This window comes from Leuresthes tenuis, unplaced genomic scaffold (assembly GCF_036924035.1).
Source record: "Leuresthes tenuis unplaced genomic scaffold, fLeuTen1.0.hap1 SCAF_11, whole genome shotgun sequence".
Classification (NCBI taxonomy): Eukaryota; Metazoa; Chordata; class Actinopteri; order Atheriniformes; family Atherinopsidae; genus Leuresthes; species Leuresthes tenuis.
In genome coordinates this window covers 30,374,061-30,400,207 of record NW_027325365.1, presented here as the reverse complement: position 1 = coordinate 30,400,207, position 26,147 = coordinate 30,374,061, and positions in this window count along the sequence as shown.

The following is a 26,147-nucleotide window of genomic DNA, read 5'->3' as shown; positions in this document are numbered from 1 at the left end:
ACAAACCATGGTTGGACTTTCACACCTTTTAGTAGCCGAACAACTCCGCACCCGCTACTGATTGTGTACAGTCGGGTATTTTAACCTTTTCTTACCCGTTTTTTACCAACTATGGTCGGACATTCACACCTTCTTACAGCGGAACACCTCCGCTCCCTCCTTTGATGGTGTATGTTCGGGCATTCGAACCTTTTCTTACCCGCTTTTTACAAACTATGGTCAGACGTTCAAACCTTCTTGTAGCTGAACATATCCACTCTTGCTTTTGATGATGTATGGTTGGGCATTCGAACCTACTTGTTGCCCGCTTTTCATTAATTATGGGTGGACATTCACACCTTGTCTCAGCCAAACACCTCCGCTCCCTGTTTTGATCATGTATGGTTTGACATTCGCACCTTTGCTTACCTTCTTTTTATACTGATTGCTCAAGATTAAGTTGTTCTTTCTCAAACTACAAAAATTTTTTAATTGTTGAAACTTGATTTGAAGTGGATAAATAAGGAAGACAAACAGTTTTAAGTCAGGCTGATAGCAATTAATTTTATAGCAAAATCTGTATTTCGTCATTTGTCGAGAGATGCTTATTGCTGAAGAAGTTCTTTCTCATTCTACAAAGTACAACGTTGTTTATCATTGAAACTTGATTAGACATGATTAAATATGAAGGACAAAGCAGTCTTAACTTGGTTTGAGTTAAGGAATTCGTTTTATAGGAGAATCCGAATTCGTGCATAACTCGTAAAATAGAGCTTATTTTCGGATTCCTAAAGAATGAGTCTGGTTCTTTCTCATAATACAAAGTTTGTTGTTTATTGTTGAAACTTCATCAGACCGTTAGATATAGTCGGACTCACCTCGACGCACGGCTTGGGATCTGGAACCAGTACTCTTGAGAGGGGTTGGACTCTCTTCCACTCTGGAGTTGCCCGTGGTGAGAGGCGCAGAGCAGGTGTGGGCATACTTATTGCCCCCCCGGCTGTGTGCCAGTACATTGGGGTTTACCCCAGTGAACGAGAGGGTAGCCTCCCTCCGCCTTGGGTGGGGGGACGAGTCCTGACTGTTGTTTGTGCCTATGCGCCAAACAGCAGTTCAGAGTACCTACTCTTTTTGGAGTCTCTGGGGGAGGCACTGGAGAATGCTCCTACCGGAGACTCCCTCATTCTGCTGGGGGACTTCAATGCTCACGTGGGCAATGACAGTGAGACCTGGAGGGGTGTGATTGGGAGGAACGGCCCCCCCGATCTGAATCAGAGTGGTGTTATGTTGTTGGACTTCTGTGCCAGTCATAGACTGTCCATAACGAACACCATGTTCAGGCATAAGGGTGTCCATACTTGGCACCAGGACACCCTTGGCCGCAGTTCGATGATCAACTTTGTGGTTGTATCATCGGACTTGCGGCCGTATGTCCTGGACACTCGGGTGAAGAGAGGGGCGGAGCTGTCAACTGATCACCACCTGGTGGTGAGTTGGCTCCGCTGGTGGGGGAGGATGCCGATCAGACCTGGCAGGCCCAAACGTATTGTGAGGGTCTGCTGGGAGCGTTTGTCAGAATCCCCCGTCAGAAGGAGCTTTAACTCCCACCTCCGGCAGAGCTTCAACCATATTTGAGGTGGGGGACATTGAATGGGCCATGTTCCGTGACTCCATTGCCGAGGCAGCTGGTCGGAGTTGTGGCCGTAAGGTGGTCGGTGCCTGTCGTGGCGGCAACCCTCGAACCTGCTGGTGGACACCAGTGGTGAGGGAAGCCGTCAAGCTGAAGAAGGAGTCCTATCGGGCCTTTTTGGCCAGTGGGACCCTGGAAGAAGCTGATAGGTACCGACGGGCCAGACGGGCCACGGCTTCGGCGGTTGCTGAGGCAAAAACTCGGGCCTGGGAGGAGTTCGGTGAGACCATGGAGAACGATTTCCGGACGGCCTCGAAAAGATTCTGGTCCACCATCCGGCATCTCAGGGGGGGGAAGCGGCTCACAGTCAACACTGTTTACAGTGCGGACGGGGCTTTGCTGACCTCAACTAGGGATGTTGTGAGTCGGTGGGGGGAGTACTTCGAGGAACTCCTCAATCCTACCAACACGTGCTCGGAAGAGGCAGAGTCGGAGAGCTCGGAGACGGGGCCTCCCATTTCTGGGGCTGAGGTTGCCGAGGTGGTTAAAAAGTTCCTCGGTGGCAAGGCCCCGGGGGTGGATGAGGTCCGTCCTGAGTTTCTCAAGGCTCTGGATGTTGTAGGGCTGTCTTGGCTGACACGCCTCTGCAGTATCGCGTGGACATCGGGGACAGTGCCTCTGGACTGGCAGATTGGGGTGGTGGTCCCCCTCTTTAAAAAGGGGGACCGGAGGGTGTGTTCCAACTATAGGGGTATCACACTCCTCAGCCTCCCTGGTAAGGTCTATTCGGGGGTATTGGAGAGGAGGATCCGTCGGATAATCGAGCCTCGGATTCAGGAGATGCAGTGTGGCTTTCGTCCTGGCCGTGGAACAGTGGACCAGCTCTATACCCTCGGGAGGATCCTGGAGGGTGCATGGGAGTTCGCCCAACCAGTCTACATGTGTTTTGTGGACTTGGAGAAAGCGTTCGACCGTGTCCCTCGTGGAGTCCTGTGGGGGGTGCTCCGGGAATATGGAGTGCCGGACCCCTTGATAGGGGCCGTTCGGTCTCTGTATGACCGGTGCCTCTACTTACTGGTCAATCTACGTTCCCATCCTCACCTATGGTCACGAGTTGTGGGTAGTGACCGAAAGAACAAGATCGCGAATACAAGCGGCCGAAATGGGTTTCCTCCGCAGGGTGTCTGGGCTCTCCCTTAGAGATAGGGTGAGAAGCTCAGTCATCCGGGAGGGGCTCGGAGTAGAACCGCTGCTCCTCCGCATTGACAGGAGTCAGATGAGGTGGCTCGGGCATCTGGTTAGGATGCCCCCTGGGCGCCTCCCTGGGGAGGTGTTCCGGGCACGTCCCACTGGGAGGAGACCCCGGGGGAGACCCAGGACACGTTGGAGAGACTATGTCTCTCGGCTGGCCTGGGAACGCCTCGGGGTCCCCCCGGAAGAGCTGGAGGAAGTGGCCGGGGACAGAGACGTCTGGGTTTCTCTGCTCAAGCTGCTGCCCCCGCGACCCGACCCCCGGATAAGCGGCAGATGATGGATGGATGGATATATCCTCCACCAACCAGACTTACAACCCCCGACTAGGGTAGCAGAATTTCTAAGCATCTGTACCCCAAAACTACTATCAAAAATATGTAAATTATTGTCTAAGATAGATGACACAATGTCTCTTCCATCCTCAAAATGGGAGGCAGATTTATCCATCAGTTCTGGTCATAGCTTCTAACCACAAATATGTTTGAACACCTTCATAAAGACTCGAAATCCTAATTTACAGCTCATACAATACAAAATCCTTCATAGAACACACTATACAGGACAAAGGATGTTCAGGATGGGTCTAACACACTCAAACATCTGCTCACATTGCACAGATAACACACCTGATGATTATGTACACGCTTTGTGGTTTTCTGCGCCTGTCCAGAAGTTCTGGCTTGAAGTCTGTGAGGACCTATCAACATGGCTAAAGTGTAGCATCCCTGCATGCCCCACACTGTGCATACTGGGTGACTTAGACAACATCAACATGGAAATTAACTCAGCACACATGGTTGTCACAGTGTTATGTATCGCAAAGAAAACTATTCTCATGAAGTGGAAAGCGAAGAACAATCTGTGTATTAACCAGTTTAGAAATTTTCTTTTAGATTATATTAGCATGGAAACAATGTCTGCCTCCTCAAAACATCAATTGACTGAATTTCATTCTCTCTGGTCCCCTCTGATTAGTTTTATCACATAGTGGTGGTGGTGGGTTGCTGGGTGATGGTGGGTCTCAGGCCCGGGCTGCTGCGACTGGTGTGACCGGGTGGTTTGTTTGTTTGTTTTTTGTAGAGGTCCTCCGGGGTGGGGTTGGGTTGAGTGGGGTGGGGCGGGATGGGTACCTTCTGGGGGTACAGTAGCTCCCGGAATATGGTCGCTGCAGGCCCCGAGCCTGGTGGACATCAGGCCCTCCTGCCCTTTGCTGGCTCCCAGGTAGCGGGGATGCCTATTGCAGCCAGTCCCTGGCTGCCCTCTCTGGGGGAGAGTAGCTCCCCCGGTATATATCCCCATACCCCTCTCCCTTCTGGCTCCTGTACACAGCACACACTCACACATGAAGGGTTTTGGGGGCGTGTGTGTTCGGTGGGGTGTAGTGGATGGGGCCACGTAGGTGGTCCCCTTTGGTTGCACTCTGCAGTTCCCTGCCCCTGTTTTAATTACACCTTAGACATTAGTACTTATCAAACACACTCACACACACACATTAGGTCTTGGGGGGTGGTTACACTGAGTGGCATCTGGTGGGCGGGGCTCTTTGGGTATGTAGGCTGCCCAGAGTGCCGCGCTCCCAGTTCTACAAGTTTGGCTGCCCCTCAATTTTAATTGCTCACTATTAGAAAATATTGAAGAGCCAGAAGGGTGAGGGGAGGGGTCTTCTTCGCACACCCCTGCTTCCTGGTGTCTGCTCGGGGCAGGAGGGGCCAGGAGGATTAATTAATTGTTCTGCTGGTTCGGGGTCTGTGGTGGCTGGGGGGTTGCTGGCCTCCTGGTGTGCCCGCTGCACTACACCCCAGCAGAGTCGAGGGAGGTAGGATGTGTGGATGTGTGGATGTATGGGACGTGAAAGTGTGTGTGGTAATGATTGGGCCTGGATCTGGGACTTGCTGTCGCCTGGCCTGCCTGTGTTTCTCCCGATGGGGCATCAGCGTTGCCTCTCCCCACTGCTCGCGACTTCACCCACCTGTGGGCACGTCTTGACTCCCAGGGCACTTGGCCAGGGGCGCTGGGGCAGGCGCTGACCCACTTTGTGGCTGTCTGGGGCGCTTGGCCCTCCTGGGTATTGGGTGGGGCCTCTGCCGGGGGGTTTGGGGGCGCTCGGGCTCCTGGGGCCCAGGTCCAGTGCACGGCCCATGTCTGGGCGGCTGGGGCCTGGCGGGGTCGGTGGGCTGTTGCCCCTGGTTCCCGGAGTGCCTCTGCCCTATGCTTATGGGGGCTCTTTCCGGGGGCTTCCTCTGCAGTCTTCTGGGTGGATGCGTGGTTGCCCCTGCGGTGGGCTACCTGGGTTCTGTGCTCTGTGGGGGCTGCTGGTGGCCTGGGTCTTGTGGCCCTCTCTGCCTGCTTCTGATTGTTTGGGGGGCTGTGGATTGTGGCCCTGTACGCTTATACACTCATAACTAAGCACGGTTATCATGTAGGTCCTGTGCCATGGGTGTTGCATGTTCTCACACACACACACACATTCATTAGTCCAGTAGCATGGTCACTAAGCAGTTGATGTATTATCATGTCATCTCAGGTCATCTATATCCACAGCTGTGTTGTATGCGATTGCCGCTTCTTGTGCTTGTTTTTGTTTGTTTGTGTGTTTGTTTTTTCTCTGCTTGTCTGCTTTCAGGTGCTCCTCTTGGCGCTAAGGCTGGATTCCCCTCATAGGCCATGGATTGTTGTCTGTTTTGTTTTTTACAGGTGTAGCAGCTGGTTGTCTGGTTTTTGTTTCTATTTTTTTTCTGTTTCCTCTTCTTTCCTCTTCTTCTTTCCTTGTCCCCCGGTCCGGTTCAGTTCAGTTCATGTCATATATTGTAAAAAGAAATAAATAAATGGGCATCAAGGGGAGCTTTACATTTATAAAACTTCCCTTGGCAAAACAAATCTGTTTGGCATCATAGGTATTCAGACTACAATTCTTCTGACATAATGCTGAACAGGACAAGGGGAAAAAAAAGTAAAGAAGACAGTTCTGCCGAAAGCCAGGGATAGACCTGTTCTAAGTTCTATACTTTTTAAAAGGGGCGTGTTTATCAACTATGGAATTAGAAGATTTACAAAAATGGTCAAGTGCTAGATCTTCATCTGGGATTTTAACAGTGTCATATAACTATTCAACAGATCAGTTAAAAAAAAGCCTGCTCATGGAGATGTTTCAGGATCTGGATACCAAGCGTGGACCTAATGTTTTCATTTTTGCAATTCTGATACAGGCTATTGAGCAGTGATAACTAACACCAAGTTCAGATACTGCGGATTTTCTACCTTTGATTTGTTAAGATTGAGCCAATCAGGGACAACCTTGAAGGATCTCTTTGGTTTTGTAGGATCAGTAATTACCTGAGAAAGGTTGATATTGGTACACACCTTTTTTAAATGATCAGAGGCAGAGTTCAACTTGTTTAAATTAAAATTGCCACACAGAGATTGGGTTTAGGCCACATGCACACAGAATGACATCAACAAATATAAGAAATATTAAACATTTACACATAGATTTTTGAATATATGTAGAGGAATGATACTTTGAAATGTGCTCATTGCGGAGTTATGATCAGTTGAGTAATGAAGGTTGAACTATTCTGGGAAAGAGGTTCTATTCCCAGCATCATGATGGACACTCCTGATATAGAAGGTTTCGCTAACGCATTGGAATTGTTTTACTATTTTCATATGCATGTGCAATGAAGAATTGCTTGCTGCTGATAAATGCAAAGAAGAACAGCTTACACATAGATGCTCACATATAGGCTGCTGAATGCAATGAAGACCTGCTTATCAAGTAAAGTTCAATGTCAATGTGTAATATTCAATTAGGATTTGCAAAACAGTGAAGTTAAACAATGAATGGGTCCATAGTCGGTATGAGAAGACTACAGGAATATTTACCTGGGTGTACGTTCAAACAGAGATGAGAAAATTGCGATAAATAATTGTTTGTTTGTTTGTTAGTATGTATATGAATGTTATGTGTATAAACTGTGTTGAGTTATAGTTACTCAGTAGTGTCTCAGTGAAACAACCGACGGGGGAAGCCTTGCGGTGACAACAAAAGCAGTGTTTTACTGATCAGTCAAGTTGCTCCAGTGTACTCCATACAAACTGGTTGGCTACTGAAGGGATAGAAAATGGGGAATACTTGTTTTAAAGCAAACAAGGAATTAGATGGGAAAAATACATGTTTTAACGGGACCCAGACAATATTAAATACTCAGACAGATGGGAGAAGAAGTGTAGTTTTGTAGGAAATCACAAAATTATTACATAGAATTAGTGAAATCAATTGAAGAATGCCTTTCTGAAGAGCTGTTTACCACAGATGAGCAGCTTTGCGACCAAGCACATTGTAGATCGCTTTACTGCCAAAATGATCTAATTTAATGGATTGGTTTAGACATGCATAAAAGCATTTTAAGAACAAAGAGAGAAACAAAAAGGGACAACGCTTCATGGTGGAAGGTGATGTATAAATAACTGTGTATATGATGAAGGGGGTGGCAACACCCATTCCGAAATCCCGCCATTCCGACATCCCGCTATTCCGACATCCCACCATTCCGACATACCACCATTCCGACATACCACCATTCCGACATGCAAACGTCCCACCATTCCGACATCCCACCATTGCGACATCCCGCTATTCTGACGTTCAAATGTCCCACCATTCCGACAAGGCTTTCCGTATAAGGAAATGTGTGTTACTCAACAGGTGAGTCCCTTCTTTCTGTTCATGCAATTTATATGTTTAACATGTTTATAGACAAGCGTTATTAAAAACACAAAGTCTCGGCAACTGGAGGAGGAGAAGCAGTCCGCGGTGGTTTTCAATCACACACTCCAATGCCACTTGTTTCAACTTCCGAAAATTTAATCCAGGAAAAAAAGGCTTACAAACATGGACCAAAACGGCTCCATAACACGCACAAGAATCCAAAAGAAACGAAAGTTAACTAAAAGAAAGCAAATAAACAGTATGAAGTGGTCAAAATTGGTTTTACGCATGCCTATGTGCGTCTGGCACATGCGTCTTCGGGCTCTCCCACGTTGGTTTGTGGATGAAAGCTATATGTTCAGCTGTAATGTCATGTAAAAACAATCTCTACATGACATTTAGTCCCAGGTGTGACCAGTTAGGTCCTTAAGATATCAACAGGCTGTATAAAGCTACAACCGTTGCGGCTGTGTGTTTGTGCCAAATGCGCAAAACCCATCCGCGCTTCCCAAAATTGGAGTGAGTACTCATAAATCACGTGAATAACATGAATAAACGTTTTTACTGCATTTTGTTGTGTTTTATACGTTCTATGCTGTCATTTCTATCTTCTTCTATTGGCAAGGCAAGGCAGAGTGCTCGCAACTGTGTCCTGTGCAGTAGCCGTGATATCTGTAATTGCAATTATTACTTTTGCATATGATGACAGCGTGCAAAAGACGCATGGGCTCTGTGGAGAGCTCCGCTCCAGCTGGCTGCTGTGACAGCTCACTGACACTGTATTTCTGCTTAATCAGTTTCAGTCTCGCCAGAGTTATATTAATATCTGTATTTTTATATTTGAAATTCAGGGGATTTTGATAATAGATTATTAAAGTTTGTTTGCGAGGCTGTGGCCTCTGCATGTGCAAAGCTTGTGCGCCAAACTTTAGGGCGTATTTGCGCCGGCATATCATTAGTGCAAAATGTTTTGGGTAAAAAATAGGCTATTAAAAGGAACTGTCGGAATGGCGGTATGTTAAAAAAAAAAAAAAACATACCGCCATTCCGACAATTGGAGACCCATGTCGGAATGGCGAGATGTCGGAATGGCAGCATGTAACCATGATGAAGGAGAGACCATTTGAGCAGCACAGCCATTTCGCAGCACAGGGACAGCAATCCAAGTTACAGGATCTCCCACGTGGTATCACCTGTCACATTGTGTCAAGGCATCAAAAGAAGAAAAAATCACCAAACTCAAGGACAAAAAGACAAAGACTCCGGTGAACGAAGACAGAGGACTGACAAACCAGAAATACAAAAGGATTCTCGATATCAAGATCCAGAAGAAGAGGCTAACAATGCCACGAACACTTACGATGCTGGGAATGATGCCAGCAATGAACAGAGAAGAAGATTCAGTGTCATCAATCTGCATTACGTGCCTCTAATGAGGGGGTGAATATAGAATCCTCAACGATTACAACGTCTCTGGGAACTGTGACAACAACAAGGTTTAAACCATTTTGATATATATTGTAACATATTGTCTAAGGAATAGTGCTGAAAATGAGGTAAATCTAATCCACCACTGTCCTTGGTCTTCTGTAGGGTTTTTAAACTAATACGTGGTGGTTTGTTTTTCCACAGAAATTTGGAGATGCATGAATCTAGTGACTTAAACCAAGTAGCAGATGGTTTTATGGGGATCATTGAGAACAAATAGTTAACTTTTGGTAGTATCATCATTTTAATGGATGTAACTCTCCCCATAAGTGATATAGGTAAGGACTTCCAACGAGAGATCGTCCTCTACTGTCTTTAATAATTGCACATAATTTAGCTTTGTTAGCTCTGAGAGCCTGGAGGAAATGTTTATGCCTAAATATCTAATATTTCCTGACTGTAAAGTGATCGCAGGTATATTATGGACCCTACAGTTAATGGGCAGAACTGTGGTCTTAGACCAGTTGATAGAGTAGTCAGAAAGTGCTGAGAATTTATTTATGAGTGTGATCGTGTGACTGAGAGACGTCTGTGAGTTCTGAAGGAAAAGTAATACATCATCAGCATAAAGACTTATTTTATGCTCAATATTTTGGGATTAATTACTCACAAACGGGTAAGAAAAGGTAGTATTGCCAGACCATACATGATCAAAACAGGGAGCGGAGGTGGTTCAGCTGCAAGGTATGAATGTGTGACTATAGTTTGTAAAAAGCGGGTAAGATAAGGTGCGAATGCCCAACAATGTATGATCAAAAGAGGGAGCGGAGGGTTTTGGCTACAAGAAGGTTTGAATGTCCGACCATAGTTTGTAAAAAGCGGGTAAGAAAAGCTTACCATACATCATCAAAAGCAGGAGTGGATGTGTTCGGCTACAAGAAGATTTGAATGTCCATCAATAATTGCTTTAAAACATGAAAGAAAATTTTCAAATATCAAACCGCACATGATCATAAGCGGGAGAGGAGTTTTTCAGCTGCAAGAAGGTGTGAATGTCCACCCATAATTACTGAAAAATGGGTAAGAAAAGGTGAAAATGCCCAACCATACATCATCAAAAGCAGGAGTGGATGTGTTCGGCTACAAGAAAGTTTGAATGTCCGACCATAGTTTGTAAAAAGCGGGTAAGAAAAGGTTCGAATGCCCGAACATAGACCATCAAAAGAGGGAGCGGAGGTGTTCCGCTGTAAGAAGGTGTAAATGTCCGACCATAGTTGGTAAAAAGCGGGTAAGAAAAGGTTAAAATACCCGACTGTACACAATCAATAGCGGGAGCGGAGTTGTTTGGCTACAAGAAGGTGTGAAAGTCCGACCACGGTTTGTAAAAAGCGGGTAAGAAAAGGTTCGAATGCCCGAATATATACCATCAAAAGTGGAAGTGGATGTGTTCGGCTGCAAGAAGGTGTGAACGTCCGACCAAAGTTTGTAAAAAGCAGTTAAGAAAAGGTTCGAATATCCAACCAAACATAATCAAAAGCGGGAGCAGAGCTGTTCGACTGCAAGTAGGTGTGAATGTCAGATCATAATTTGCAAAAAGCTGATGAGAAAGGGTGAAAATGCCCGGCTATACACCATCAAATGTGGGAGCGGAAGTGTTAGGCTGTGAGTAGGTGTGAATGTCCAACCATAATTGCTGAAAAATGTGTTAGAAGAGACTAGAATGCCGGACAAGACATTATCAAATGCGGGAGCGGAGTTGTTCGGCTGTGAGTAGGTGTGAATCTCCGAGCATAGTTTGTAAAAAGGGGGTAAGAATAGGTTCGAATGCCCGAACATACACTATCAAAACAGGGAGCTGAGGTGGCTCAGCTGCAAGGTGTGAATGTCTGACTATAGTTTGTAAATAAGGTGCGAATGCCCAACAATGTATAATCAAAAGAGGGAGCGGAGGTTTTCGGCTACAAGAAGGTTTGAATGTCCGACCATAGTTTGTAAAAAGCGGGTAAGAAAAGGTTCAAATGCCTGACTATACACCATCAAAAGCGGGAGCAGAGGTGTTCCGCTGTAAGACGGTGTGAATGTCCGACCATATTTGGTAAAAAGCGGGTAAGAAAAGGTTAAAATACCCGACTGTACACAATCAATAGCGGGAGAGGAGGTGTTCAGCTGCAAGAAGGTGTGAATGTCCACCCATAATTACTGAAAAATGGGTAAGAAAAGGTGCGAATGCCAAACCATACATTATCAAAAGCAGGTGTGAATGTCAGATCATAATTTGCAAAAAGCTGATGAGAAAGGGTGAGAATGCCCGACTATACACCATCAAATGCGGGAGCGGAGTTGTTCGGCTGTGAGTAAGTGTGAATCTCCGACCATAATTGCTGAAAAATGTGTTAGAAAAGGTAAGAATGCCCGTCCATACATCATCAAAAGCGGGAGAGGTGGTGTTCGGCTGCAAGTAGGTGTGAATGTCCAGCCATAATTACTAACAAACGGGTAAGAAAAGGTAGTATTGCCAGACCATACATGATCAAAACAGGGAGCGGAGGTGGTTCAGCTGCAAGAAGGTGTGAATGTCTCACTAAAGTTCAAATATATTAACAAAAGCGGGAGGAGAGGTCTTCGGATGAGAGTGGTTGAGAATTTCCAACCATAATCTATAAAATGCGGTGAAAAAAAAGGTGTGATAGAACACTAAAAGGTGGAGCGGAAGTGTTCGGCTGCAAGAAGGTGTGAATGTCCGACTATATTTGGTGAAAAGCAGGTGAAGCAAGGTCTGAATGCCCAACCTTACATCATCAAAAGCGAGATCAGAGGTGTTTGGCTGCATGAAGGCCATAGTTTGCCAAAAGCGGGTAACCTGCGAATGACCAACTAAATATCAACAAAAGGTCTTCGGATGCAAGTGGGTGTGAATATCCCACCAAGTATGGTGGAGAGGAAGCTGTGAACAGCCGACCATAGTTGGCAAAAAACGGGTGAGAAAAGGAGCGAATGTCCAACCATACATGATCAAAACAGGGAGCGGAGGTGTTTGGCTGTGACAAGGTGTGAATGTCCACAAAAATTAATGAAAAGCGGGCAACAAGTAGGTTTGAATGCCCAACCATACATCATCAAAAGCAGGAGTGGATGTGTTCGGCTACAAGAAGGTTTGAATGTCCGAGCATAGTTTGTAAAAAGCGGGTAAGAAAAGGTTCGAATGCCCAAACATACAACATCAAAAGAGGAAGCGGAGGTGTTCCGCTGTAAGAAGGTGTGAATGTCCGACCATAGTTGGTAAAAAACGGGTAAGAAAAGGTTAAAATACCCGACTGTACACAATCAATAGCGGGAGCGGATGTGTTTGGCTACAAGAATGTGTGACAGTCCGACCATGGTTTGTAAAAAACGGGTAAGAAAAGGTGCGAATGCCCGACAATGTATGATCAAAAGAGGGAGCGGAGGTTTTCGGCTACAAGAAGGTTTGAATGTCCGACCATAGTTTGTAAAAAGCGGGAAAGAAAAGGTTCAAATGCCTGACTATACACCATCAAAAGCGGGAGCGGAGGTGTTCGGCTACAAGAAGGTGTGAAAGTTCAACCATGGTTTGTAAAAAGCTGCTAAGAAAAGGTTCGAATGCCCGAATATATACCATCAAAAGCGGAAGCGGAGGTGTTCGGCTGCAAGAAGGTGTGAACGTCCGACCAAAGTTTGCAAAAAGCAGTTAAGAAAAGGTTCGAATGCCCGAATATATACCATCAAAAGCGAGAGCAGAGCTGTTCGACTGCAAGTAGGTGTGAATGTCCAGCCATAATTACTCACAAACGGGTAAGAAAAGGTAGTATTGCCAGACCATACATGATCAAAACAGGGAGCTGAGGTAATTCAGCTGCAAGATGTGAATGTCTGACTATAGTTTGTAAAAAGCGGGTAAGACAAGGTGCGAATGCCCTACAATGTATGATCAAAAGAGGGAGTGGAGGTCTTCGGCTGCAAGGTCTGAATGTCTAACCATAATTTCTAAAAACCGGGTAAGAAAAGGCTCGAAAGCCCGACTATACACAATCAAAAGCGGGAGCGGGAGGTTTTCAGCTGCAAATCCTTCACTCAAACCAAGTGAAAACTGCTTTGTCCTTCATATTTATCAATGTCTAGATTGACTTCAACAAAGAACAACACTGGATTTTGCAGTAGAAGAAAGAGCATCACTGAAGGATCAGTAATCCGAGAATAAGCTTATTTTCATACGTTCTGCATGATTTGGGATTTTATGTATAAAATGAATTCCTTCACTCAAACCAAGTTAAAACTGCTTTGTCCTTCATATTTATCAATGTCTAGATCGACTTCAACAAAGAACAACATTGTATTTTGCAGTAGAAGAAAAAGCAACACTGAAGGATCAGGAATCCGAGAATAAGCTTCTTTTCATACGTTTTGAATGATTTGGGATTTTATGTATAAAATGAATTCCTTCACTCAAACCAAGTGAAAACTGCTTTGTCCTTCATATTTATCAATGCCTAGATTTACTTCAACAAAGAACAACATTGTATTTTGCAGTAGTAGAAAGAGCAACACTTGAAGGAACAGGAATCCGAGAATAAGCTTATTTTCATACGTTCTGCATGATTTGGGATTTTATGTATAAAATGAATTCCTTTACTCAAACTATGTTAAAACTGCTTTGTCCTTCATATTTATCAATGTCTAGATTGACTTCAACAAAGAACAACATTGTATTTTGCAGTAGAAGAAATAGCAAAACTGAAGGATCAGGAATCCGAAAACACTTATTTTCATACGTTCTGCTTGATTTGGGATTTTGCTATAAAATTATTTCCTTCACTCAAACAAAGTGGAAACTGCTTTGTCCTTCATATTTATCAATGTCTATATCGATTTCAACAAAGAACAAGGCTGTATTTTGCAGTATAGGAAAGAGCAACACTGGAGGATCAGGAATCCGAGAATAAGCTTACTTTCATGAGTCCTGCACGATTTCGGATTTTCCTATAAAATGAATTGCTTTGCTCAAACCAAGTTAAAATTGCTTTGTCCTTCATAGTTATCCATGTCTAAAATGTATCAAGCATAAAGTTCCTCATATTACCCTGAATGAGAATCCCTTTGGTTGAGCAATACGTTCCTTTTGCGGAGTTATGCATGATTTCGGATTTTGCTATAAAATTCATTCCTTCACACCTTTTTTTTTTCACCGCATTTTATAGATTATGGTTGGAAATTTCAACCACTCTAATCCGAAGACCTCTCCTCCCGCTTTTGTTAATATATTTGAACTTTAGTTGGACATTCACCCCTTTTTGCAGCTAAACCACCTCCGCTCCATGTTTTGATCATGTATGGTCTGGCAATACTACATTTTCTTACCCGTTTGTGAGTAATTATGGCTGGATATTCACACCTACTTGCAGCTGAACACAATCTCTCTCGCTTTTAATTATGTTTGGATATTCGAACCTTTTCTTTACTGCTTTTTGCCAACTTTGGTCGGACGTTCACACCTTCTTGCAGCCGAACACCTCCGCTTCCGCTTTTGATGGTATATATTCGGGCATTCGAACCTTTTCTTACCAGCTTTTGACAAACGATGGTTGGACTTTCACACCTTCTTGTAGCCGAACAACTCCGCTCCCGCTATTGATTGTGTACAATCGGGTATTTTAACCTTTTCTTACCCGCTTTTTACCAACTATGGTCGGACATTCACACCTTCTTACAGCGGAACACCTCCACTCCCTCTTTTGATGGTGTATGTTCGGGCAGTCAAACCTTTTCTTACCTGCTTTTTACAAACTATGGTCAGACATTCAACCCTTCTTGGAGCCGAACACATCCACTCCTGCTTTTGATTATGTATAGTTGGGCATTCGCACCTTTTCTTACCCATTTTTCAGTAATTATGGGTGTATATTCACACCTTCTTGCAGCCGAACACCTCCGCTCCCTCTTTTGATCATACATTTTCGGGCATTCGCACCTTTTCTTACCCGCTTTTTACAAACCATGGTTGGACTTTCACAACTTCTTGTAGCCGAACAACTACGCTCCCCCTATTGATTGTGTACAGTCGGATATTTTAACCTTTTCTTACCCACTTTTTACCAACTATGGTCGGACATTCACACCTTCTTACAGCGGAACACCTCCGCTCCCTCTTTTGATGGTGTATGTTTGGGCATTCGAACCTTTTCTTACCCGCTTTTTACAAACTATGGTCAGACGTTCAAACCTTCTTGTAGCCGAACATATCCACTCCTGCTTTTGATGATGTATGGTTGGGCATTCAAACCTACTTTTTGCCCGCTTTTCATTAATTTTGGGTGGACATTCACACCTTGTCACAGCCAAACACCTCCGCTCCCTGTTTTGATCATGTATGGTTGCACATTCGCACCTTTTCTCACCCGCTTTTTGCAAACTATGGTCGGCTGTTCACAGCTTCCTCTCCACCATACTTGTATGGTGGGATGTTCACACCCAGTTGCATCCGAAGACCTCCGCCCCCACTTTTGTTGATATTTAGTTGGTCATTCGCAGCTTACCCGCTTTTGGCAAACTATGGCCTTCTTGCAGCCAAACACCTCTGATCTCGCTTTTGATAATGTAAGGTTGGGCATTCAGACCTTGCTTCACCTGCTTTTCACCAAATATAGTCGGACATTCACACCTTCTTGCAGCCGAACACTTCCGCTCCACCTTTTAGTGTTCTATCACACCTTTTTTTCACCGAATTTTATAGATTATGGTTGGAAATTCTCAACCACTCTCATCCGAAGACCTCTCCTCCCGCTTTTGTTAATATATTTGAACTTTAGTGAGACATTCACACCTTCTTGCAGCTGAACCACCTCCGCTCCCTGTTTTGATCATGTATGGTCTGGCAATACTACCTTTTCTTACCCGTTTGTGAGTAATTATGGCTGGACATTCACACCTACTTGCAGCCGAACACCACCTCTCTCGCTTTTGATGATGTATGGACCGGCATTCTTACCTTTTCTAACACATTTTTCAGAAATTACGGTCGGAGATTCACACCTACTCACAGCCGAACAACTCCGCTCCCGCATTTGATGGTGTGCAGTCGGACATTCTCACCCTTTCTCATCAGCTTTTTGCAAATTATGATCTGACATTCACACCTGCTTTTGATAATGTATGGTTTGGCATTCGCACCTTTTCTTACCCATTTGTCAGGAATAATGGGTGGACATTCACACCTTCTTGCAGCTGAACACCTCCTCTCCCACTTATGATCATGTGCGGTTTGATTTTCGAAAATTTTCTTTCATGTTTTCTAGCAATTATTGATGGACATTTAGACCTTCTTGCAGCTGAACACCTCCGCTCCTGCTTTTGATCATAGCTTGTCAGGCATTCGCACCATGTCTTACCCGCTTTTTACAAACTTTAGTCGAACATTTACACCTTTTTGCAGCCGAACACCACCTCTCTCGCTTTTGATGATGTATGGTCCGGCATTCTTTCCTTTTCTAACACATTTTTCAGCAATTATGGTCGGACATTCACACCTACTCAGAGCCGAACACCTCCGCTCCCGCATTTGATGGTGTATAGTCGGGCATTCTCACCCTTTCTCATCAGCTTTTTGCAAGTTATGATCTGACATTCACACCTGCTTTTGATAATGTATGGTTGGGCATTCGCACCTTTTTTTACCCATTTTTCAGGAATTATGGGTGGACATTCACACCTTCTTGCAGCTGAACACCTCCTCTCCTTCTTATGATCATGTGCGGATGATATTCGAAAATTTTCTTTCATGTTTTAAAGCAATTATTGATGGACATTCAGACCTTCTTGCAGCTGAACCACTCTGCTCCCGCTTTTGATGGTGTATAGTCGGGCTTTCGAAACTTTCCTTCCCGGTTTATACAAATTATGGTTGGACATTCAGACCTTCTTGCAGCCGAACACCTCTGCTCCCTCTTTTGATCATACATTGTCGGGCATTAGCACCTTTTCTTACCCGCTTTTTACAAACCATAGTCGGACTTTCACATCTTTTAGTAGCCGAACAACTCCGCTCCCGCTATTGATTGTGTACAGTCGGGTATTTTAACCTTTTCTTACCCGCTTTTTACCAACTATGGTCGGACATTCACACCTTCTTACAGCGGAACACCTCCGCTCCCTCTTTTGATGGTGTATGTTCGGGCAGTCAAACCTTTTCTTACCTGCTTTTTACAAACTATGGTCAGACATTCAACCCTTCTTGGAGCCGAACACATCCACTCCTGCTTTTGATTATGTATATTTGGGCATTCGCACCTTTTCTTACCCATTTTTCAGTAATTATGGGTGTACATTCACACCTTCTTGCAGCCAAACACCTCCGCTCCCTCTTTTGATCATACATTTTCGGGCATTCGCACCTTTTCTTACCCGCTTTTTACAAACCATGGTCGGACTTTCACACCTTTTAGTAGCCGAACAACTCCGCACCCGCTACTGATTGTGTACAGTCGGGTATTTTAACCTTTTCTTACCCGTTTTTTACCAACTATGGTCGGACATTCACACCTTCTTACAGCGGAACACCTCCGCTCCCTCCTTTGATGGTGTATGTTCGGGCATTCGAACCTTTTCTTACCCGCTTTTTACAAACTATGGTCAGACGTTCAAACCTTCTTGTAGCCGAAAACCTCTGCTCCCTCTTTTGATTATACATTGTCAGGCATTCGCACCTTATCGTACCCGCTTTTTACAAACTATAGTCAGACATTCACACCTTGGTGCTGAACCACCTCAGCTCCCTGTTTTGATCATGTATGGTCTGGCAATACTACCTTTTCTTACCCGTTTGTGAGTAATTATGGCTGGACATTCACACCTACTTGCAGTCGAACAGCTCTGCTCCCGCTTTTGATTTTGTTTGGTTGGATATTCGAACCTTTTCTTAACTGCTTTTTACAAACTTTGGTCGGACGTTCACACCTTCTTGCAGCCGAACACCTCCGCTTCCGCTTTTGATGGTATATATTCGGGCATTCGAACCTTTTCTTACCAGCTTTTTACAAACCATGGTTGGACTTTCACACCTTCTTGTAGCCGAACACATCCACTCCTTCTTTTGATGATGTATGCTTGGGCATTCAAACCTACTTTTTGCCCGCTTTTCATTAATTTTGGGTGGACATTCACACCTTGTCACAGCCAAACACCTCCGCTCCCTCTTTTGATGGTGTTTGTTTGGGCATTCAAACCTTTTCTTACCCGCTTTTTACAAACTATGCTCGGACATTCAAACCTTCTTGTAGCCGAACACATCCACTCCTTCTTTTGATGATGTATGCTTGGGCATTCAAACCTACTTTTTGCCCGCTTTTCATTAATTTTGGGTGGACATTCACACCTTGTCACAGCCAAACACCTCAGCTCCCTGTTTTGATCATGTATGGTCTGGCAATACTACCTTTTTTTACCCGTTTGTGAGTAATTATGGCTGGACATTCACACCTACTTGCAGTCGAACAGCTCTGCTCCCGCTTTTGATTATGTTTGGTTGGATATTCGAACCTTTTCTTAACTGCTTTTTACAAACTTTGGTCGGACGTTCACACCTTCTTGCAGCCGAACACCTCCGCTTCCGCTTTTGATGGTATATATTCGGGCATTCGAACCTTTTCTTAGCAGCTTTTTACAAACCATGGTTGGACTTTCACACCTTCTTGTAGCCGAACAACTCCGCTCCCCCTATTGATTGTGTACAGTCGGGTATTTTAACCTTTTCTTACCCGCTTTTTACCAACTATGGTCGGACATTCACACCGTCTTACAGCGGAACACCTCCGCTCACGCTTTTGATGGTGTATTGTCAGGCATTTGAACCTTTTCTTACCCGCTTTTTACAAACTATGGTCGGACATTCAAACCTTCTTGTAGCCAAAAACCTCCGCTCCCTCTTTTGAATATACATTGTCGGGCATTCGCACCTTTTCTTACCCGTTTTTTACAAACCATGGTCGGACTTTCAAACCTTCTTGTAGCCCAACACATCCACTCCTGCTTTTGATGATGTATGTTTGGGCATTCGCACCTTTTCTTACCCATTTTTCAGTAATTATGGGTGGACATTCACACCTTCTTACAGCTGAACACCTCCTCTCCCGCTTATGATGGTGTATAGTCGGGCTTTCAAGCCTTTTCTTACCCGGTTTTTACAAATTATAGTTGGACATTCAGACCTTCTTACAGCCGAAAACCTCCACTCCCTCTTTTGATCATACATTGTCGGGCATTAGCACCTTTTCTTACCCGCTTTTTACAAACCATAGTCGGACTTTCACATCTTTTAGTAGCCGAACAACTCCGCTCCCGCTATTGATTGTGTACAGTCGGGTATTTTAACCTTTTCTTACCCGCTTTTTACCAACTATGGTCGGACATTCACACCTTCTTACAGCGGAACACCTCCGCTCCCTCTTTTGATGGTGTATGTTCGGGCAGTCAAACCTTTTCTTACCTGCTTTTTACAAACTATGGTCAGACATTCAACCCTTCTTGGAGCCGAACACATCCACTCCTGCTTTTGATTATGTATAGTTGGGCATTCGCACCTTTTCTTACCCATTTTTCATTAATTATGGGTGTACATTCACACCTTCTTGCAGCCGAACACCTCCGCTCCCTCTTTTGATCATACATTTTCGGGCATTCGCACCTTTTCTTACCCGCTTTTTACAAACCATGGTTGGACTTTCACACCTTTTAGTAGCCGAACAACTCCGCACCCGCTACTGATTGTGTACAGTCGGGTATTTTAACCTTTTCTTACCCGTTTTTTACCAACTATGGTCGGACATTCACACCTTCTTACAGCGGAACACCTCCGCTCCCTCCTTTGATGGTGTATGTTCGGGCATTCGAACCTTTTCTTACCCGCTTTTTACAAACTATGGTCAGACGTTCAAACCTTCTTGTAGCTGAACATATCCACTCTTGCTTTTGATGATGTATGGTTGGGCATTCGAACCTACTTGTTGCCCGCTTTTCATTAATTATGGGTGGACATTCACACCTTGTCTCAGCCAAACACCTCCGCTCCCTGTTTTGATCATGTATGGTTTGACATTCGCAACTTTGCTTACCTTCTTTTTATACTGATTGCTCAAGATTAAGTTGTTCTTTCTCAAACTACAAAAAATTTTTAATTGTTGAAACTTGATTTGAAGTGGATAAATAAGGAAGACAAACAGTTTTAAGTCAGGCTGATAGCAATTAATTTTATAGCAAAATCTGTATTTCATCATTTGTCGAGAGATGCTTATTGCTGAAGAAGTTCTTTCTCATTCTACAAAGTACAACGTTGTTTATCATTGAAACTTGATTAGACATGAATAAATATGAAGGACAAAGCAGTCTTAACTTGGTTTGAGTTAAGGAATTCGTTTTATAGGAGAATCCGAATTCGTGCATAACTCGTAAAATAGAGCTTATTTTCGGATTCCTAAAGAATGAGTCTGGTTCTTTCTCATAATACAAAGTTTGTTGTTTATTGTTGAAACTTCATCAGACCGTTAGATATAGTCGGACTCACCTCGACGCACGGCTTGGGATCTGGAACCAGTACTCTTGAGAGGGGTTGGACTCTCTTCCACTCTGGAGTTGCCCGTGGTGAGAGGCGCAGAGCAGGTGTGGGCATACTTATTGCCCCCCCGGCTGTGTGCCAGTACATTGGGGTTTACCCCAGTGAACGAGAGGGTAGCCTCCCTCCGCCTTGGGTGGGGGGACGAGTCCTGACTGTTGTTTGTGCCTATGCGCCAAACAGCAGTTCAGAGTACCTACTCTTTTTGGAGTCTCTGGGGGAGGCACTGGAGAATGCTCCTACCGGAGACTCCCTCATTCTGCTGGGGGACTTCAATGCTCACGTGGGCAATGACAGTGAGACCTGGAGGGGTGTGATTGGGAGGAACGGCCCCCCCGATCTGAATCAGAGTGGTGTTATGTTGTTGGACTTCTGTGCCAGTCATAGACTGTCCATAACGAACACCATGTTCAGGCATAAGGGTGTCCATATGTGCACTTGGCACCAGGACACCCTTGGCCGCAGTTCGATGATCGACTTTGTGGTTGTATCATCGGACTTGCGGCCGTATGTCCTGGACACTCGGGTGAAGAGAAGGGCGGAGCTGTCAACTGATCACCACCTGGTGGTGAGTTGGCTCCGCTGGTGGGGGAGGATGCCGATCAGACCTGGCAGGCCCAAACGTATTGTGAGGGTCTGCTGGGAGCGTTTGTCAGAATCCCCCGTCAGAAGGAGCTTTAACTCCCACCTCCGGCAGAGCTTCAACCATATTTGAGGTGGGGGACATTGAATGGGCCATGTTCCGTGACTCCATTGCCGAGGCAGCTGGTCGGAGTTGTGGCCGTAAGGTGGTCGGTGCCTGTCGTGGCGGCAACCCTCGAACCTGCTGGTGGACACCAGTGGTGAGGGAAGCCGTCAAGCTGAAGAAGGAGTCCTATCGGGCCTTTTTGGCCAGTGGGACCCTGGAAGAAGCTGATAGGTACCGACGGGCCAGACGGGCCACGGCTTCGGCGGTTGCTGAGGCAAGAACTCGGGCCTGGGAGGAGTTCGGTGAGACCACGGAGAACGATTTCCGGACGGCCTCGAAAAGATTCTGGTCCACCATCCGGCATCTCAGGGGGGGGAAGCGGCTCACAGTCAACACTGTTTACAGTGCGGACGGGGCTTTGCTGACCTCAACTAGGGATGTTGTGAGTCGGTGGGGGGAGTACTTCGAGGAACTCCTCAATCCTACCAACACGTGCTCGGAAGAGGCAGAGTCGGAGAGCTCGGAGACGGGGCCTCCCATTTCTGGGGCTGAGGTTGCCGAGGTGGTTAAAAAGTTCCTTGGTGGCAAGGCCCCGGGGGTGGATGAGGTCCGTCCTGAGTTTCTCAAGGCTCTGGATGTTGTAGGGCTGTCTTGGCTGACACGCCTCTGCAGTATCGCGTGGACATCGGGGACAGTGCCTCTGGACTGGCAGATTGGGGTGGTGGTCCCCCTCTTTAAAAAGGGGGACCGGAGGGTGTGTTCCAACTATAGGGGTATCACACTCCTCAGCCTCCCTGGTAAGGTCTATTCGGGGGTATTGGAGAGGAGGATCCGTCGGATAATCGAGCCTCGGATTCAGGAGATGCAGTGTGGCTTTCGTCCTGGCCGTGGAACAGTGGACCAGCTCTATACCCTCGGCAGGATCCTGGAGGGTGCATGGGAGTTCGCCCAACCAGTCTACATGTGTTTTGTGGACTTGGAGAAAGCGTTCGACCGTGTCCCTCGTGGAGTCCTGTGGGGGGTGCTCCGGGAATATGGAGTGCCGGACCCCTTGATAGGGGCCGTTCGGTCTCTGTATGACCGGTGCCTCTACTTACTGGTCAATCTACGTTCCCATCCTCACCTATGGTCACGAGTTGTGGGTAGTGACCGAAAGAACAAGATCGCGAATACAAGCGGCCGAAATGGGTTTCCTCCGCAGGGTGTCTGGGCTCTCCCTTAGAGATAGGGTGAGAAGCTCAGTCATCCGGGAGGGGCTCGGAGTAGAACCGCTGCTCCTCCGCATTGAGAGGAGTCAGATGAGGTGGCTCGGGCATCTGGTTAGGATGCCCCCTGGGCGCCTCCCTGGGGAGGTGTTCCGGGCACGTCCCACTGGGAGGAGACCCCGGGGGAGACCCAGGACACGTTGGAGAGACTATGTCTCTCGGCTGGCCTGGGAACGCCTCGGGGTCCCCCCGGAAGAGCTGGAGGAAGTGGCCGGGGACAGAGACGTCTGGGTTTCTCTGCTCAAGCTGCTGCCCCCGCGACCCGACCCCCGGATAAGCGGCAGATGATGGATGGATGGATGGATATATCCTCCACCAACCAGACTTACAACCCCCGACTAGGGTAGCAGAATTTCTAAGCATCTGTACCCCAAAACTACTATCAAAAATATATAAATTATTGTCTAAGATAGATGACACAATGTCTCTTCCATCCTCAAAATGGGAGGCAGATTTATCCATCAGTTCTGGTCATAGCTTCTAACCACAAATATGTTTGAACACCTTCATAAAGACTCGAAATCCTAATTTACAGCTCATACAATACAAAATCCTTCATAGAACACACTATACAGGACAAAGGATGTTCAGGATGGGTCTAACACACTCAAACATCTGCTCACATTGCACAGATAACACACCTGATGATTATGTACACGCTTTGTGGTTTTCTGCGCCTGTCCAGAAGTTCTGGCTTGAAGTCTGTGAGGACCTATCAACATGGCTAAAGTGTAGCATCCCTGCATGCCCCACACTGTGCATACTGGGTGACTTAGACAACATCAACATGGAAATTAACTCAGCACACATGGTTGTCACAGTGTTATGTATCGCAAAGAAAACTATTCTCATGAACTGGAAAGCGAAGAACAATCTGTGTATTAACCAGTTTAGAAATTTTCTTTTAGATTATATTAGCATGGAAACAATGTCTGCCTCCTCAAAACATCAATTGGCTGAATTTCATTCTCTCTGGTCCCCACTGATTAGTTTTATCACATAGTGGTGGTGGTGGGTTGCTGGGTGATGGTGGGTCTCAGGCCCGGGCTGCTGCGACTGGTGTGACCGGGTGGTTTGTTTGTTTGTTTTTTGTAGAGGTCCTCCGGGGTGGGGTTGGGTTGAGTGGGGTGGGGCGGGATGGGTACCTTCTGGGGGTACAGTAGCTCCCGGAATATGGTCGCTGCAGGCCCCGAGCCTGGTGGACATCAGGCCCTCCTGCCCATTGCTGGCTCCCAGGTAGCGGGGATGCCTATTGCAGCCAGTCCCTGGCTGCCCTCTCTGGGGGAGAGTAGCTCCCCCGGTATATATCCCCATACCCCTCTCCCTTCTGGCTCCTGTACACAGCACACACTCACACATGAAGGGTTTTGGGGTCGTGTGTGTTCGGTGGGGTGTAGTGGATGGGGCCACGTAGGTGGTCCCCTTTGGTTGCACTCTGCAGTTCCCTGCCCCTGTTTTAATTACACCTTAGACATTAGTACTTATCAAACACACTCACACACACACATTAGGTCTTGGGGGGTGGTTACACTGAGTGGCATCTGGTGGGCGGGGCTCTTTGGGTATGTAGGCTGCCCAGAGTGCCGCGCTCCCAGTTCTACAAGTTTGGCTGCCCCTCAATTTTAATTGCTCACTATTAGAAAATATTGAAGAGCCAGAAGGGTGAGGGGAGGGGTCTTCTTCGCACACCCCTGCTTCCTGGTGTCTGCTCGGGGCAGGAGGGGCCAGGAGGATTAATTAATTGTTCTGCTGGTTCGGGGTCTGTGGTGGCTGGGGGGTTGCTGGCCTCCTGGTGTGCCCGCTGCACTACACCCCAGCAGAGTCGAGGGAGGTAGGATGTGTGGATGTGTGGATGTATGGGACGTGAAAGTGTGTGTGGTAATGATTGGGCCTGGATCTGGGACTTGCTGTCGCCTGGCCTGCCTGTGTTTCTCCCGATGGGGCATCAGCGTTGCCTCTCCCCACTGCTCGCAACTTCACCCACCTGTGGGCACGTCTTGACTCCCAGGGCACTTGGCCAGGGGCGCTGGGGCAGGCGCTGACCCACTTTGTGGCTGTCTGGGGCGCTTGGCCCTCCTGGGTATTGGGTGGGGCCTCTGCCGGGGGGTTTGGGGGCGCTCGGGCTCCTGGGGCCCAGGTCCAGTGCACGGCCCATGTCTGGGCGGCTGGGGCCTGGCGGGGTCGGTGGGCTGTTGCCCCTGGTTCCCGGAGTGCCTCTGCCCTATGCTTATGGGGGCTCTTTCCGGGGGCTTCCTCTGCAGTCTTCTGGGTGGATGCGTGGTTGCCCCTGCGGTGGGCTACCTGGGTTCTGTGCTCTGTGGGGGCTGCTGGTGGCCTGGGTCTTGTGGCCCTCTCTGCCTGCTTCTGATTGTTTGGGGGGCTGTGGATTGTGGCTCTGTACGCTTATACACTCATAACTAAGCACGGTTATCATGTAGGTCCTGTGCCATGGGTGTTGCATGTTCTCACACACACACACACACACACACATTCATTAGTCCAGTAGCATGGTCACTAAGCAGTTGATGTATTATCATGTCGTCTCAGGTCATCTATATCCACAGCTGTGTTGTATGCGATTGCCGCTTCTTGTGCTTGTTTTTGTTTGTTTGTGTGTTTGTTTTTTCTCTGCTTGTCTGCTTTCAGGTGCTCCTCTTGGCGCTAAGGCTGGATTCCCCTCATAGGCCATGGATTGTTGTCTGTTTTGTTTTTTACAGGTGTAGCAGCTGGTTGTCTGGTTTTTGTTTCTATTTTTTTTCTGTTTCCTCTTCTTTCCTCTTCTTCTTTCCTTGTCCCCCGGTCCGGTTCAGTTCAGTTCATGTCATATATTGTAAAAAGAAATAAATAAATGGGCATCAAGGGGAGCTTTACATTTATAAAACTTCCCTTGGCAAAACAAATCTGTTTGGCATCATAGGTATTCAGACTACAATTCTTCTGACATAATGCTGAACAGGACAAGGGGAAAAAAAAGTAAAGAAGACAGTTCTGCCGAAAGCCAGGGATAGACCTGTTCTAAGTTCTATACTTTTTAAAAGGGGCGTGTTTATCAACTATGGAATTAGAAGATTTACAAAAATGGTCAAGTGCTAGATCTTCATCTGGGATTTTAACAGTGTCATATAACTATTCAACAGATCAGTTAAAAAAAAGCCTGCTCATGGAGATGTTTCAGGATCTCGATACCAAGCGTGGACCTAATGTTTTCATTTTTGCAATTCTGATACAGGCTATTGAGCAGTGATAACTAACACCAAGTTCAGATACTGCGGATTTTCTACCTTTGATTTGTTAAGATTGAGCCAATCAGGGACAACCTTGAAGGATCTCTTTGGTTTTGTAGGATCAGTAATTACCTGAGAAAGGTTGATATTGGTACACACCTTTTTTAAATGATCAGAGGCAGAGTTCAACTTGTTTAAATTAAAATTGCCACACAGAGATTGGGTTTAGGCCACATGCACACAGAATGACATCAACAAATATAAGAAATATTAAACATTTACACATAGATTTTTGAATATATGTAGAGGAATGATACTTTGAAATGTGCTCATTGCGGAGTTATGATCAGTTGAGTA